This window comes from Microtus oregoni, unplaced genomic scaffold, assembly GCF_018167655.1.
Source record: "Microtus oregoni isolate MIOR12 unplaced genomic scaffold, Mior012 000003F_ref0000135, whole genome shotgun sequence".
NCBI lineage: Eukaryota > Metazoa > Chordata > Mammalia > Rodentia > Cricetidae > Microtus > Microtus oregoni.
Window position 1 is genome coordinate 15,237,092 of NW_024543062.1, and position 16,424 is coordinate 15,253,515.

At 48.3% G+C, this 16,424-nt stretch overlaps 1 protein-coding gene across 11 annotated transcripts in view; it reads left to right on the plus strand.

Moving 5' to 3' along the window:
* Rimbp2 (RIMS binding protein 2) overlaps positions 1 to 16,424 on the plus strand; it is a 186,842-nt gene that overhangs the window by 74,717 nt on the left and 95,701 nt on the right. The window contains exon 1 of one of the 11 annotated variants that reach the window (XM_041648160.1): positions 12,991 to 13,093. The exons of the other annotated variants lie outside the window; for them this stretch is intronic. The gene's annotated coding sequence lies outside the window, so the exon portion shown is untranslated. Of the gene's footprint in view, positions 1 to 12,990; positions 13,094 to 16,424 lie in introns of those variants that run through there. 11 annotated transcript variants of the gene reach the window in all.

Here is a 16,424-nt window from a genome sequence, read left to right on the forward strand (position 1 = left end):
CTTTGAAAGGCTTCATTCAGAGCTGGAGGGAAGGGCTGAAGAGATGGCTTAGTAGTTAAGAGCCTGTGCTGGTTTTTTTTTTTTTATTTCTTACCATCTTATTTTTTTTTAAATATTTATTTATTTATTCCCACACACTGAGACAATGGGGATGTTCTATCGGGAACCCACCAAGGCCAGCTGGCCTGGGTCTGAAAAAGCATGGGATAAAACCGGACTTGTTGAACATAGCGGAAAATGAGGACTACTGAGAACTCAAGAACAATGGCAATGGGTTTTTGATTCTACTGTGCTGTTTTTGTAGTCAATGTGAGTTCAGTTCCAGGCACTAATGTTGGTAGGCACACAATGGCCTCTAGGGAATCTGGCGCTCTCTTCTGGATGCTGTGGGCACTGCATACACATAGTTAAAAATAAATCTTAAAAAAAAAAAAAAGAACTGGGGAGATTGAACCTTACCCTATTGACCTTTATTGTTTTATTTTAAAAATTTATTTACATGTATGGCTGTTTTGTTTGAATATATGTCTTTGTACTGTGTACAGTGTCTGGTGGTGCCTGCAGAGGCAAGGCAAGGGTATCAAATCCCTTAGACTTGGAGCTAGAGATGGTTGTGGGCCACCATGTAGCGGCTGGGAATTGAACCCAATTCTCTTTACTGTGGAACTTTTCTCCAGCCTCCCATTGACCTCCTCTCTGGTATTCAGGCCACTGTCAATGAGGTACCCTTGTCTTTCACAGTGTTTGAGCTGGTTCAGCATCCTGTTCAGATGAACCCAGCCTGGACTGTCTAGCTGACGGTTTTGCTGAGGAAAAGCTGGGTATGGAGAAGTGTGTGCTATGACCTACTAGGTCACTTATTCATGGGAGAGCGCCACAGACTGCTTAAAAGGGTGCTGACATCATGAGAGAGGCAGGGTGGGCTCCTGCGCCATGTGTACAGATAACTCACGAATGAATTTTGCAAAGCTCTTAGACATAGGCCAAACTCTGGACATTGATGTTTCCCTGTTAAATTCCACATGGCACCCAGGACTGCCAGCTTCTGATTTTGCCTTTAAATGAAAGAAACAGGGAGTGGAGTGGACAGGACATGGGTCTGTGCCCACATCAGTCATGCTGACCCAGCTGTCACAGACTTCTGCTTGGATTACGTGCAGGGCACAGGGAGTCTATGCACGCTACACAATACTCCTGTCTTCCACATTTCCCTTCTTTTCGGAAGTGGCCAAAGAATTGTGACAAGCCATCACTTGCAGACAGCTCCCTGGAGAGAAGATTCATGTTTACTGTGGCCATTGCCTTCCCTGCTCCTGTCTAGCAGAGTTCTGTGCCTTTTCAGACATCCGTCCCTTTTCCGGGTCTCCATGTATATCGAGAATGGGGACAAGAGGAGCCTGAAGGTTCTTCAACAAAGGTTTCCCCTTTCTTCTCAAGGACCTTCCAGCACCCCTATGCTCCCCAATTTCATGTACTTCCATGCAAATATTCCTAGCTTTGCTAGATCCATTTAACTGCAGCCCAGGTGTCCGTCTGTCTCACACATGGGGACAAGTAGAGGCTGGTCACTCGCTATTTCTGAGGCTGGTCCGCTTTGGGGGCTTACAGCTCTGTGTGTGCTCCCAAGTCTCCTGATATACATTGGGTTGTTGTTGTTGTTTCTTATGAACCATTCTGAAGTCTCTCAAGGACTTAGTCAACACATAAGCACCCCAAGTTCCTTGGTGGGTAGCTTTGAAGTAATTTCATGGACTCTGTTTTCAGGTTAGACACCCATTTCACTTGCTGAGTCCTCAAAAAAGACTGCAAGATCAACAGGCACCTGTTTTAAGATCTAAGAGGGTTCACAAAGTGGCATTTTTGCTGCCTGTGTCTAATGATGCTAGTCAGCATGAACCTTGCTCCCATAGAGTCAGTAGAACTCTATGACTCTACTGGTAGGAAAGGAGCCTTGCTTGAAATGGATATCTAGCCTTTAGAAGGCAGGACCTGGATGGCTATTAGCCTTCAGGAGCACTGGAAGGTGTAGCCCATCTTGACTTCCAGTCTCGTGCTCTCTGCTTCCTGTCTAAGGTTATGTGAATAAAAGCTCCTTCATACTCCTCTCCCGTGGATACTCTTATGTCTTCATCACTAGGATGGACTGAACCCTTTGAACCTGTGAGCCAGAATGAAGTCTCCCTCCCTTAAGTTGCTGGTGTCAGGAATTTTTGTCATAGATGCAATAGTAACTGCTAATACCAACTGGGAGAGCATCAGCCCCGAGCCTCCCTCCTGGTACTGGTGGCAGCTAACAATCTCGAGTGGTCCTTGCCTGCAGAGTCCCGCCCCAGCCTCTGCCTCAGTCCCCCTAGACTCCTCTGCCCTTATCCTTCTGTGCCTTCAAATTGTCCTCTTGAAGAAGGTCAGCAGGTATATGGCTGCAGGCTCTCTGCCCCCTGGCCCCATGCGACCTCATTCTAACTTAGACTGGCCCATGAGCCTGTCTTCAAAGAGAGCAACATAATGAGACTCTGGAATCTTGACGTAGGAAACTGGTGGTTTGGCCCAATTCACCCCCCACATATGCATACAGTTATGAGGAATTTTTATTGGGTTCTTGGCTGCTGGATGGGGTAAGATGTTTTAGGTCCTAAGGGTTGATCCCTACCAGTGGAATTCCTACCCTTGCAGAAGCCGGTCTCCATTTGATATAGTTGTGTATGATGGGAGGAACTCTCATGGCTTGAGTTGTGGGTCATGGGAAGGAACGGGTACCAAGGAGAAAAATCCTGTTGCCATCCAGGTGTGTGTGTGGGGGGCTCCAGATAAGGTTATTCCAAGTGAGATTGGGTTCTCAGAAGGTCCCAGAGGACACGAGGCCGTGCCTGGTGAAGGGCCTGGTTGTCATGGCTGGATGTAGCTAGGGACTCTGCTCCACATCTAAGAGTCATCCAGAGAGAAGGCCAAGTGGGTTAGCCTTGCAGAACTCTGGATACCCCATCCAACTAGGTCTTTACCAAAGATGGAGGCAGACCAGACAAGATTAAAGACGGGGTTTGATAGGAGTCATGGCCCTGAATCTGAAACATACTGGAAAGAGCAAGGAAAGCAGAAATCCACCCGCCGCGAAGCCTGGCTCTGGGATGGCTATCATCTTTGTGGTAGCTGTCATACTTGCCTTTCCCACGAGGTGAAACCCTGGCATTGGTACCTTATCATCTTGGTCCCAGGGAGGGAGTGACTTCCTGTTTGCTGTGAGCAAATACTGCCTCTCAATAAATCCATTTTTTTGGTATCGTAACTGGGGGTGGGGGCGGGAGACCTGTGATCATTAAGGCTTCCTGCTAAGAGATCCATTAACAACTTGGGAGGGACGCAGTATCGCTCACTGGCCTGGAAAAGTCCGAACCATGGAAGAGGAGAGAGCTGGGCCCCAGATGGGCTGCACAGTGTTGGGGTCGGACTTTGACTCGCGGTCTCCAGGGTGAAGCGACCCATAGCTAGCATCCTCAGCAGCCAGGCTGCAGCCTCACACAGTAAGAGATGGGAAGAACACACGCGAAACAGCACAGGAGCTGGCGCCCTGTGCAGTCTCAACCTACCTCAAAGGAAGCCGGCCTCGGGCCTGAGTGGCTGCTTCAATTTCATGGCCAAGCTGGCAAGTCATTTGAGTGACAGATTTTGTTTGCAGCAACATATAAAGTGACGGTTTCAGGAAGGAATGTGTGTCTTGGGGGCTCCTTAGGAATCCAAGGTCAAAGGCTAGGGCTATAGCTCAGTGGTAGGGCACTTACTTGCCTGGCATGTTTAAGGTCATAGGTTCAGTCCTCAGCACTGCTGGGTTAAAAAAACCAAACAAACCCAGGATGTCCCTGGGTTTCAGAGATCAGTATCTTCCTTCCCATTTTGTCATCTATCTAAGCCTCGGGAGTGTTGCCTCTGGTAACCTCTTAAAAAGGGTCACCTGCCCTTCACTTCAAGACAGCCCATCCAGGTAAATCCTGACTGACCACACCTTTGCCTTCTTCCTTCCCCTCTAGGAGCCCCCCCGCCCCAGCTGGGCTAACAAATGTCCTTCACCTTGGGGGTTCCAAGGATGGTGTCAGCTGTTGTCAGCGCTCACATGCCCCAGATCTGGCTCACCTAGAGGGTGCCAGCAGTTGATATGAGCCTGTCCCCGGCGGAAGAAAGCCAGCTTCCAGCAGCTGTGTTTGTTCACGTGGGGAGGTGCGCCTGTTGGGGATCATAAAATATTATGATCCCATATGTCCCACCAATCACGTCTGTTTCCACTTTCGTCTGGTGTGTGTGTTATCACCCTGTTAGGAGCTGTCCTCGGGGAGACAGTGAGGGACGGCTCGGTGGTGGACCGACTCCTTTGGGTGACAAGTGTTTACGTGCAGCTGCAGGAAGCCTGGGCTGGTGTCTGGCTATTGCTGCTGAGCCTCATCCCCAGGCGATCTCCACTGTCGTCATGTTCAAGGTGGACAGACGTGTTCTCTCCAGGCGCCCTGCGCAGGGCAATGACGATGCGTGCATACGACACACGTATACCACACCATGAGGCTGGAGCTCTGTCAGGCTCACTTTACAAACGGAGAAACTGAGCCACAGGAGCTTGAACAGAAGCTTAGGTTTTACTCTTTCATTAAATAAAAAAGTGTGTGTGTATGTGTGTGTGTGTGTGTGTGTGTGTGTCTGCCATAGATGTGGAGGTGGGAGTTGGTTCTCTCCTTCTACCACAAGGGTTTCAGGGTTGACTCTCAAGTTGTCAGCCTTGCCAGCAAGCATCTTTACCTGCCGAGGCGTCTTGAGGCCTTGTACAGCTTACTTACAACCGGCTGTGGAGTACAGGAACTGGAGGGAGGCAGTTTGGCTTAGCCTACGGTCTTGTCCCTTTTGTATCATCCTTTCAAGATGGCAAAGGTGACAGTATTGTCTGTGGACAAGTCTTGGGAAAGGGGAGGGGCTTATGAGTGGCTAGTATTCTTTAAAGACAGCAGCATCTGCTGCTATTGCCATGTCGTAAGTCACCCCAGGCTTGTGTCTTCAGAGGGCTCCCATGGCTTTGTCCCTGTGGGTCAGGAGTAGTGACACCTTGAACAGGGCCTACTCTGGGGTCTGACATAGGCTCATAGGCAAGGTGTCACCTGGAGTTGGCATTGACCTGGGGTGGGGGTTCTGTTCTCAAGCTCACCCAGAAGTGACTCGCCTTCCACTCACATGGCTGTGGCATCCCTGGCGGCTGGACACACAAGGCTGAGGTGTGGCTCTGAGTGTTCCAGCCCCTCATGGGACTTCCAGGGGTTTCTGATTTATGGACACATTGCCTGTTTTCTCGCTGGTCTTCGTAGAGCCTTCCTGGCGTATGTTTATGTCTAAGGGAGACTGGTTATGTGAGAGGAGGGGCCCCTATCCTGCAGGGCGACTTCCAAATAAGGCTGCCCTCTGGGAGGTGGGGTCAGCAGGTCAATGCGGGACTCTGGTGGCAGGGAACACAGCTCACCACACAGCAGGTCATGTGTGGGTGAGGTCACAGAGCCTGACATATTTGACAGACATCTCCTGGCCTGTGGTCAATCCTATGGGTAGCTCAAGCACTGACCCTATGTTTTCATCTCCACTCTGTCCTGAACGGTGCTGATCCAACCTTGCCCAAGACTCAGCCAACCCTGTGGATGCCACCACTGCGTGCTGCAGCTGTCTGCCTTCCGGGGTAGTGAGTGAGTAGCATCCTAGAGCTGGGACAGGAGAGAGCTGTTGGGAAGATGCACCTTGCCAGGCCCTGTAGTGTAGAGCCATCCGACTCAGCTTCCCCGATTTCCTAAGATTCGCCATCCTCCAAGCTCCTTGCTCTCCCTAACTCCTCTCTCCTCTCTATCTTCCTTCCCTGGGTCCTCCCAAATTCTCCCTCCCGGCTCATCCCTCATCCCAGCTCCTCTCTCCTTTCTTCCCTCACCCCAGCCTTTCCCTCCCTCCCAGCCCTTCTTCACACCAGCTCTTCTTGTCTTTGATCCTCTCTAACCCCAGCTACTCCTTCACCTCAGCTTCTCCCTCTTTTCAGTTCCCCACACTGGGCTCCTCCCTTCTTCTGAATCATCTGTCACCCCACTCCTCCCCAGCCCCAGTGTGCTCAGGGCTGTAATCGCTTTCCATAGTTGCTCAGCCAGTTATCTCTGGTACCTGAGCATCCCTGCTGGGCCCTGAGCTCTGCCCACGCCCTTCAGAATAGCTCCTTCATTAACTGTCTGGAATCCCAGCTGCAAGTGCCATCTGTCCCCAGACGGCATCTTCAGAGGCTGCTTCCTGAATTCCTGTTGTTCGTGGGAGACAAATGGCAAGAGGGATGTTTCACAAACAGAGTAGCTCCTGGGTCTCAGGGTTCTTGGATACCACCTGAGTCACTGGATATGGAGCTATTCTGAGCTTGTTCCTTGTGTTGTGGGTGTTAATGAAGGTCTGGCTACACAGAGCACATATCCCGTGTCCCCAGGAGAGGTCTGCCCATGGCATGATTCGAAAGGAAAGAAGTCTTGGCGTTAAAAATAGAGCTGTTCAAAAAGCTAAGAACCCCCCGTACGTCAGCATAGCCTGGGTGGGAATCTAACTCCACATCACCACCTCGGATTCCTTTCTTGCCCAAAGTACAGGACCGATAGATGCACCTGCCTCGCCAAGTGGTTGTCGTGACAACCACAGAGTTTCCTTTTGGGCACTGCTTAGCCTGGCTCGCCACCACCACCGTATTTATAGAAGCAGGCCTCGCCTGTTGCCTTTTGTGGTTGCTGTTCAGAATGCAAGCAGACGCCGGTGAAGTTCTACCAGATGCAAAGTGTGCTATTTCCGGGGTCTCTGACAAAGTCTCTCTCATGGCCCTAGTGACTGGCTTTAGTTGGCATGAGCTGTTTCATGCAGCCATCTTTCCAAGGTTAGGGCCATAAAAAAAAAAACATTAAATTCCTACTGCAAATCAGAGGCCAACTTGGGGAACCACAATCCCCTACGGGTAGAGCTTAATTTTAGATTTTGGAAACCTTTGTGTCATTTCTGAGAAGTGTTGGAGGTATGACTCTGCCTGCAGACGAAATGCAGCAGACCTATGCACAGGAGCTGTGTTCAGACCTATGCACAGGAGCTGTGTACAGCTCTTCAGCACAGAAAGTGCTGTTAGCTTCAGAGGCCCAAAGACGAGGTAAGGTCACCGTGTTCAGGACAGCAAGCGGCAGGCGTCGTGCAGTCTGATTGCCACGTCTCAGTCACTGCAGCTACTCAAGATGTGATGGGTGCTGTGGAAATGCTTTTTCCTCTCAGGGCTTTCATGCTGAATTCTTAGTGTTCAGTGGGATGTACTTTCTGTCTTAACAGAGGAAGAGGTCTCCAAGGGCATCTGTAGCACTGGGTAAATGGTTGCATGAGCAAGCTCTGGGATCAGAACCCCTTTTTAAATCCCAGCTCCACCGTCACCTTCCTGTGTGACCCCAGCAAGTTAGCGAACTGTTCCGCAGTAGCTTTCTCTCGGTCAGATGGGTGTGACGGGAACACTGGGCCCACAGAGTCATTGTAGACTTTGAATGAATGAGTCCAAGTTGAAGAAAAGCCTAGGGCCAGCAGAATGGCTCCGTGGGCAAAGGTGTCTGCTGCTAAACCTGATCATCTAAGTTCAATCCTTGGGATCCACAAGGTGGAAGGAGAGAATCAACTCCTGCAAGTTGCCTTGTGACGTCCACACATGCACCATGATGTGCAGTGTGCACAGGCTTGCACACGTGTATGCATGTGCATGTGTGTGCACACACCCCCCAACACATATTTAGTGTTTTTGCTCAAGAATGCCTTCATAGTCAGCTTCTTTTGTATCTGGCTCATTTGGTGTGTGTGTGGGGGGGGGGAGTGTACACGTGTGTACGTATGTATGCAGGTATAGATGCACCTGTGTGTGGAGTATACATGTGTGTGCAGGTATGTGGAAGTCAGAGGCCAATCTTAGTGTTATTTTATAGGTGTCACCTGCTTTTCATCCACTTTATATCTTGAGATAGAGGTTTCACTGTCCTGGGACTCACCAAGCAGGCGAGAATGGCTGGTTAGAGAGCCTCAGGGATCCCCTTTTTCTGTCTTCCTGGCTGTGGGATTTTAAGCATGTACCACCCTGCTGACTTTTATTCATGGATGCTGGGGATTGAATTCAGGTCATCCTGCCTACAAGGCAAGCAGCTTACAAACTCCATCTACCAGTCCTTGGTTCTGGCCTTTATGTCCTTTTGACCGAGTACCTGTTGTTGGGCATGCATGTATGATGTATGTGACAGTTGCACGGGGCATCCTAGCAGGGCTGTGTGGTTTACTCATGAACATGAGATGTCCCACACAGCTCCCATCATTTGCCTACCTATTCTGCTGGCCTCGGCCAAGTACTGTAACGTTTGGCATTTTTCTAGGCACTTGCTATGAACTCAGCCAATGGAGATCATACCACTTTGTCTCCAGAAAAGCTCTGTGGGGTGAATTAGACCCGTGGGAGCTGAAGGTCACAACAGGACTGGTGTCAGAGCTCTTGGGGGGCTGTCTTCCAGTCACAACTTGAATAATGCCCACTGCTCAGTCAGTCTAGGCCAGTGGTTCTCAACCTTCCCTTTAATACAGTTCCTCATCTTGTGGTGATCCCCCTGCCCCCACAACCATAGCATTATTTTCATTGCTACTACATAACTGTAATTATGCTATTCTTATGCATCATAATGTAAATATCTGTGATGCAGAATACTTCATACGTGACCCCTGTGAAAGGGTCAGTTGATTCCCAAAGGGGTTGTGACCCACAGGTTGAGAACCACTTCTCTGGGTGCTCGTAGATCCGCTGACCACTGTTAAGGGTCAGTGCAGAAGACTCACATAAAACTTGCCTGTGTGTTTATCTCCTGAGTTTGTACTGCTCGGTCTGCACCCTGCGGTCTGCACCACCAGGGGGGACTGCTCCATCTGTGACCTCGTTGTATGGATCCTTAGAGCCAGTACTGCGCATGAGCCACCGTGGACACATGACTCTCGTTCCCAGCTCTAAGCTATCGACACCACAATTATTGTGGGAAGCCTTCCCCTATATCTTAGACAAGCCTTTTTCTGAGAGTGATTTTATCACTGTCTTGAAAAGGAGTTTTCCTTTATAAATATAGTTACTTTAGAAAGACAAGGTGACATGTGCCGAAGATAACTAGGAATTTGTGCTGGGAACGTTTGACTGCTTTTTGGTGGACTCAAATGTCCTCCACTGGCAGGGCTGGAGAGATGGCTGAGCAGTTAAGAGCACTGGCTATTCTTTCAGAGGACCCAGGTTCAATTCCCAGCACTCACACGGCAGCTCATTACTGCATGTAATTCCAGCTCCAGAGGATCCAACACCCTCACACAGACATTCATGCAGGAAAAACACCAATGTGCAGAAAAATAAAAATAATAGTATATAAATCATTTTTTTAAAAGTTCACTTACATTTACCCCATTTAACTAAACAGATCCTGAGAATGTGGGCTTTTTGAGTCTTTTGACCCAACACAGGCAACAATGATATCCGTTCCATTATAAGCAATACTTCCCAATTTAATGCCCGGGGCATGGGTTCTAATCAAATGGGCCATTGGGCCTTGAGAAAGAGAACCAGGGATGGTTGGGTAGAAGCCAGGCTGGGGCAGCCTTTCTGAAATTTCTCCCACACCACTATAAATTCCTAGCGTTAGTTTAATATCTAAAAAGATGGGTCTTGAGGATCATGTCTTGAGGACTTCATTTCAGGATACTGTGGCATCCTCAGTTAGTAACCTCCCTCCCCCCACCCCCTCCAGAGCAGAAGCTGTAATCCTCCAGCCTCGCTACCTGGCCAGGAGGCTTCTGTGGGCTTTATTGTATCTTGAGGCCTTCACCAGAAGCCTAAGTAGTTCCCTCAGGAAGTGTTGGTGTAAGATGAAAGCCTTGGACATAAATCAAGATTTGTCTTCCCAAACAGTTCATATAGCCACGCCCAAGATCCCCACCCACCCCATAGCCCAATGTCATTATTTGGCTAGAAAATCAACATCGTTAAGGAACACTAAAGGAATTCAGGGCTTGGAGGATGTTGCAGGGGCATACATGGGCATACACACACTTGCTTGAAAATGTAGCTTGCCATCTTTACACAGAGCCTGGCTGCTCGGAGCTATGCTGCCTATGAGGAGAGAAAGCAGAGCCTGTTCCCTCAAAGGCTTTAGCAGGGAAGACTTGGAGAAAATGTGGAGCTTTTACAGCCTACACTCCAGGTCACTCTCTGCAAGAGCAGGTGTAAGGAAATGTTCCTTCTGCACATGGGACTCTCACAGCAAATCACTCCCCAGTACCACAGGACAACAGGGAATAGACAGAGGTTCTCAGCCTTCCTGGTGCTGTGACCCCTTCAAAACAGTTCCCCATGTTGTGGTGACCCCCAACCATAAAATTATTTCATTGCTACCCCATAACTGTAATTTTGCTACTGTTATGGTTGTGAACAATAACATAAATATGTGATATGTGACCCCAAAGGGGCCATGACCCACAGGTTGAGAACCCCTGGAATAGAAGCAGTGTGGGACTCCAGGGCTCCCTCTTTTTCAGCAGAGGTGGCAGGACTGGGGAACATCGGGGTGGCTGGCACTTTCGGTTTCCCCAGAGGGTCCATGTTATGTATATGAAGTATCTTGGTTTTGAAGTTTGGGCTAATAAATTACATGCCAAAGGAATCTCTTACACAGCCATTATGTGTGTGCGTGCATGCATGTGTGTGTGTGTGTGCATGTCTGCATAAGTGTGTGTGTGCGCACGCACATGCGTGTGTATGAATGGCTGTGCTCAAGTATAGCTATGGCTGCACATGAACAATTTTGCCGTGTTGTGAAGACTGCCTCTGGAGCAGAATAAAAAAGATAAAAGCCAAGCCTGCTGAGACATGCTTTTAATTCCCTCTCTCTGGAGGCAGAGGCATGTTAAAACTCTGTGAGTTCAAAGCCAGCCTGATCTACATAGGGAGTTCCAGGTCAGCTAGGGCTATATAATGAGACACTGCACCCCCGAAAAAACCCCAAATTAAAAACAAAAACAACAACAAAAATGTAAACTAGAACGTTGGCGGGAAGAAACAAGCTGTGACTCCGTGGGTGGTGAATGGTGTCGCTGAAGGACGCAGCCCTAGCCCACGAGGAAGATATTTGGTGTGGGTACCTCCCCTCACCCTCTTCTCCCCTCCCCTCCCCTCCCCCCTTTTCTCTTCCTGCCCTCTCCTGCTCTCCTCCTCTCTTCTCCCTTTTAGCTTTTGAGGTAGTGTTTCTCCGTGTATCCCAGGCTGCCTTGTGTTTATGACCTTCCTCTTCAGGAGTGCTGGGATTATAGGTGCTCAATACCCGTGTTGGAATCAATTCTTTATATAAACTTTGTTTAGTTTTTTCTTTTAAAATTACTCTATTGCATTTTAAGCTCCTATACATACTTATTCATCCATCCATCCATCCATCCATCCATTATTATGTTTGTGCAGCCATGTGTAGATGTATGTCATAGGTTATGTGTGGAGGTCAGAGGACAGCTTGTGTGAGTTGGTTCTATCCTTCCACCTTGTGGGTTCTGGGGATTGAACTCAGAAGGCTGTTGGGCTTGGTGGCAGACACCTTTACCTGCTGAGCCACTAATTCTTTTGGATAAACCCCAAATGTAGCTTTCTGTTTCTCCTGATAGCATGAAGCAAGTAAGAGACACAAAGCTGCAGAGTATGACACCCCTAATGTCTGCATAAAAACCAAGAGCAGCCATGCTTTCTAGTACCATGTCATGACAGGTGAGATGGACTGCTGACCTGCAGACAGGGCTTGTTAGCTGTAAAGAAGTCACTTCAGGGGACCTGCCAGTGGTGACATGTCTCCTCCTCCTCCTCCTCCTCCTCCTCCTCCTCTTCTTCTTCTTCTCCCTCCCCCTTCCTCTTCTCCCTCTTTCTTCTTCGGATGTGATGTCCAAATCATTTTGAGTCAGTTTTGTCCCTCCATCACTCTTCCCAGATCTCCTGCACAGAACCACAGCTGGACCAAAAAAAAAAAAAGTGTTGGAATTTTCTAGTAGCCAAGTCACAGGAAGAAAGGAAAAAGCCAATGTATTAATATTAGTAGATGCTAATTTCAATATGACCAGGCTAGTACAAAACCAGTGTGAGTTTTGAGCACTTCATGTTGCCCCTCTTTCGGTACCAAGTCTGGAGAACCAGGTGTGTCCTGTCCTTGAATCATGACCTGGGCCACTGTGACTTACTGCCAAGGGACTCCTGCATTGGCTGCGGCTCATGCCTGACTTGACTTCTTAACATTTCTTCTCTACTCCCTGGGCTGTGGATGTCAGGGAGCCAGAACAACAGGCTCTGCCTTTGATCACCTTGTTGTATTGTTTCTGAAAAAGGTTCCTGGACCTAAGAGATGGCTCGGTAGGCAAAGTGCTTACCACACAAGTATGAGGACCTGAGTTCGAATATAAAGTTGAACACAGTAGTCTGCATCTGTAGTCCCAGTGTAGCTAAGGTGAGAGAGGAAATGGGACCAGATAAATCACTGGGTTAGCCTGGTACACACAGCCATGAAGAAGAGAGATGCTGCCACACCCAAAATGGGAGGGGAGAAATGCCACCTAAGCTTGTCCTCTGATTTCCATAGAAGGGCCATGGCATGTGTATTCACATAGACAAATGTGCTGCACACACACACACACACATGTCCATCCATCATAGAGACATCAAATAAGTAATTTAAAAACTAAAAACAAGCAAAGAAAAATTTGAAATTGAAGACTAATGAAATCATGGCTGCTCATGGGGTTCCCAACAATGGGAGTGGGTGTGTCTCTGATTCTTCTGCCTGTGCTTGGGACCCTCCTACTGGGTTGCCATGTCCAGTTATGATATGGGGGTTTGTGCCCAGACTTATCATATCTTTTTAGGCCATGTTCATGTAAAGATCTGAGTTCAAGTCCCAGCACCCATATAAGATGCTAACCTTATGGCCTGCTCTCGTGATGCCAATGCTGGGGATTCCCTGAGGCTCGCTGGTCACCCAACACAGCCTACTTGGTAAGTTTGATGTCAATGAGAAACCCTTCCTCAAAAGAGGTGAACATATGGGAGAAATGACACATGAATACCTGAGGTTGATCTCTAGCCTCCGTGTGTGTGCATGCAGACACACACACACACACACACACACACACACACACACCCCCTCCAGATTAAACTGTTAGAAAATAAAGCTGTTAGATGCAGTTTGGTTCAGAGACAGGCTCAACTACAGCCACAGCACCAAGCAATATTTGCTCAAGGAATGGAAAGTGCTTGAACCTTGTCCCAGGAGCATGCTTCTCCAAAATGTGTTCTCAAGAGAAATAACACATCCAGGAGCAAGATATGACATGCTGCTAAGACTGGACACTGCATGACCCTGTGACTTAGGGATCCAAGGACTCACTGGGTCAGACCATCTCTCCCTGCCAGCTCTCTGCCTGTCGATGCTAAGCTCAAGTACCCAGCAGGCAAAACAGCCCACTCAGTGGGTTGCCAGAACAAAGGACTCTGTTTATACCTGAATTGAAATCTTCAGACTGGAACACTACCTGCTTTGGTCTGAGACTCTCAGGAGTGAGCAGCATGCTAAGAGGCTGAGAAAAGAGGGGGGAGGGAGAGAGGAGCCCCAAGGCAGCCTTCATGCGGCTTCTCAGTGCCATTCAGGGAAGCCGCAAGGACACTACTGTGAGCCTGGCATTGACCATGAAGCTGGACACCCCAAGGTGACAGAATTGTGAAGAGCAAAGTCCCAGAGAGCCCACAGGGCACCTCCTCTCTACAGGGACTTTGAGAGGCTGGGGTAAGGTAGTCAGGAAGTGAAGGGGTTGGGATGAAAGAGGGAGAAATCAGGATGGGAGGGCAAGGGAGTAAACCAAGCTGCCTAAATGGATAGAACCAGCAGGGCATGCTTTCCTGGCGTCCTCTGGGAATTCGAGATGAATGGTGGATCAGCAGGAGGTTTGACAGCAGAGCAAACTCCAGGTCACCTTCTGTCAATGACAGCTTTGGCAGGTTCCTCTGTCTTGAGAAACATTCTAGAAAGAAACACTGACTGTTGAGCAGTGACAGTTTCTAGACTCTGAGGACCACGAAGCTGTTTGTCTTGTGGTCACATTGGCAATAAAGATGACAAGCCACACTCTTTTATTACGGATTTATTTTATTTTTAATTGTGTGTATGGGTGTCTGTGGGTGGGTATGTGCATGTTGGTTGCAGGTACCCGTAGAGGCCAGAAGAGGGTGCCAGAGCTGGAGTTACAAGTGGTTGTGAGCCCTCCAATGTGTGTGTGTGTGGGGGGGGGGGGGTAGGAATTGAACTCAGGTTATCAGCAAGACCATTTTGCACTCTTAAGCACTGAGACATCACTACAGTCCCTAATCCTTGCAAGGGGCCCCAGTGTCAGGAACTCTTGAGAATGAATGTATGACTTGCTTATCTCAGTTTTCACATTTTGACAAGACTTGTATGTCTCTGCTATGCTGTCTCCATGGGGCTACCCAGACCTTGGAAATGGGGAGGTCCTTATTTAAAAAAATATAAATTCCTCTTTGGTCAGTGTGGGATAGGCCTTTTTCTCTGCAAGCTCCTGGTCTCTTCACATTAATGTTGGTGTCTTTGCTTCCTAGTTTTATTTCTCAGCAATGTGGTGGCTATAGGATTGTGTGGTTTCTGATCTGGAATGGCATCCCCATTTCCTTTCTGAAAATGAATAACGTAAACCTTTGAAAGGTGCATTTTCTCATAACATAGGATGGTTTCCCCCAAATAGAAATGAATATATATACTAGAAATTAATTTAATAAGATAATGCTTTAGGTGTATACAATGTAATACTTTCGAAAATAATAGGGCTGTGTGTTGGCAAAGGCGTGGGAAAATGTGGTGCTTCTGAGAGAGAGAGGAGGTGGAGCCATCCTGCCGGAACTGCAAATAGCCTTGCACCTCCCACAGAACAAAGCACGGAAGAACAGTCTCAGTGGTGGGAAACAGTAGGGAGAACCCCGAGGACACATAGACCAAACTGTCAGGGCTTCATTGAACATATGGCTAAGTTCTTAGAATTTATCTTTTATTTAAATTCTTAAGTAGTAGAATCCATCATGACATTTTTCCTTTGTATTTTGCTTTTGTTTGTCACCTTTGCCATCCCTTCTGCCCTCCCGGTGCTGTCTCCCTCCCTTCCTCCTTCCAAACAGTCTGCCTTCTGTTTTTGTGCCTCCCTTTTTTCCATTTCTTTTTAAAAGATTGGTTTTATTTAATGAAGGCTGGCAAGAGGGCTCAGTGGTTAGGAGCACACAGTGCTCTTGCAGAGGACCCCAGTTTCTTTCCCAGCACACGTGCCCATGCATGAGTGCAGTTATGCATGAGGCCAGCAGAGGGCGTCAGATTCCTCGTAGCTGCCGCTAAAGGCAGTTGTGAGATCTGCCTCATGTAGGTGCTGAGAACTGAACCCTGGTCTCTGGAAGAGCAGTACATGCTCCTAACCACTGACATGTTTCTTTTTACCTTTCATGGGTGGTGGTGCATGCCTTTTTTAATCCCAGCATTCAGGATGTAGAGGCAGGCGGATCTCTGAGTTTAAGGCCAGCCTGGTCCACAAAGTGAGTTTCAGGACAGTCAGAAACCCTGTCTCGAAAGAAACAACAAAACAAAACAAAACAAAACAAAAACAGAAAAGAGTTCCCTTAAGATTTTTCTTTCTTTTCATCGTCTTCTTTCTGCTTTTATCACAAACACTCGCTTCCTTGCCATTCCGAATCTGGTTTGTTTCCCTTGAATCCGAATCCTCCAATTCCATCTGTTTCCTTGCTAGTGTCATGACTCCTTTCTTCTCTACAAACCAAACTTCACTCCAAACCCCACCCACGCTTTCTGCACCCTTTACACCTGCTGGTCCGACATCACCTCACATGTCAGCCCCGTATCAGGGTCCCCTAAGCATCTTCTCAGACCCACATGATGCTGCCTTAAGGGGTTGATGGAGAACAAGAGCCGGCCACCTAGGGTTCTGCATCCTCACCTTCTTATGCAGGTTGTTGATCCTTGTCTGCCATGGGAGCCTGATGGATGAGCCTGGGGTGACAGCCCTGGGCCAGTCAGACATGGTCACTAGCGGGGGAGGCTGCTGAATGCATGGGGCTGCAGCATCTGGCCTTTCTTTGCCCGGCTGTAAAGCTGAGAACACCATTGTCACACAGGGAAAATGAATCCTTTTTTTGATAAAGAAAGGCTTATTCTTTTAGTGATTACTTGAAACTGTGGGGCCCAAGGACTCTTTCTTGCCCACCATTCTCTTTTCTTAAATCCATTTTCTATTTTCTTTCCTGAAGAGGATTAGGTGTT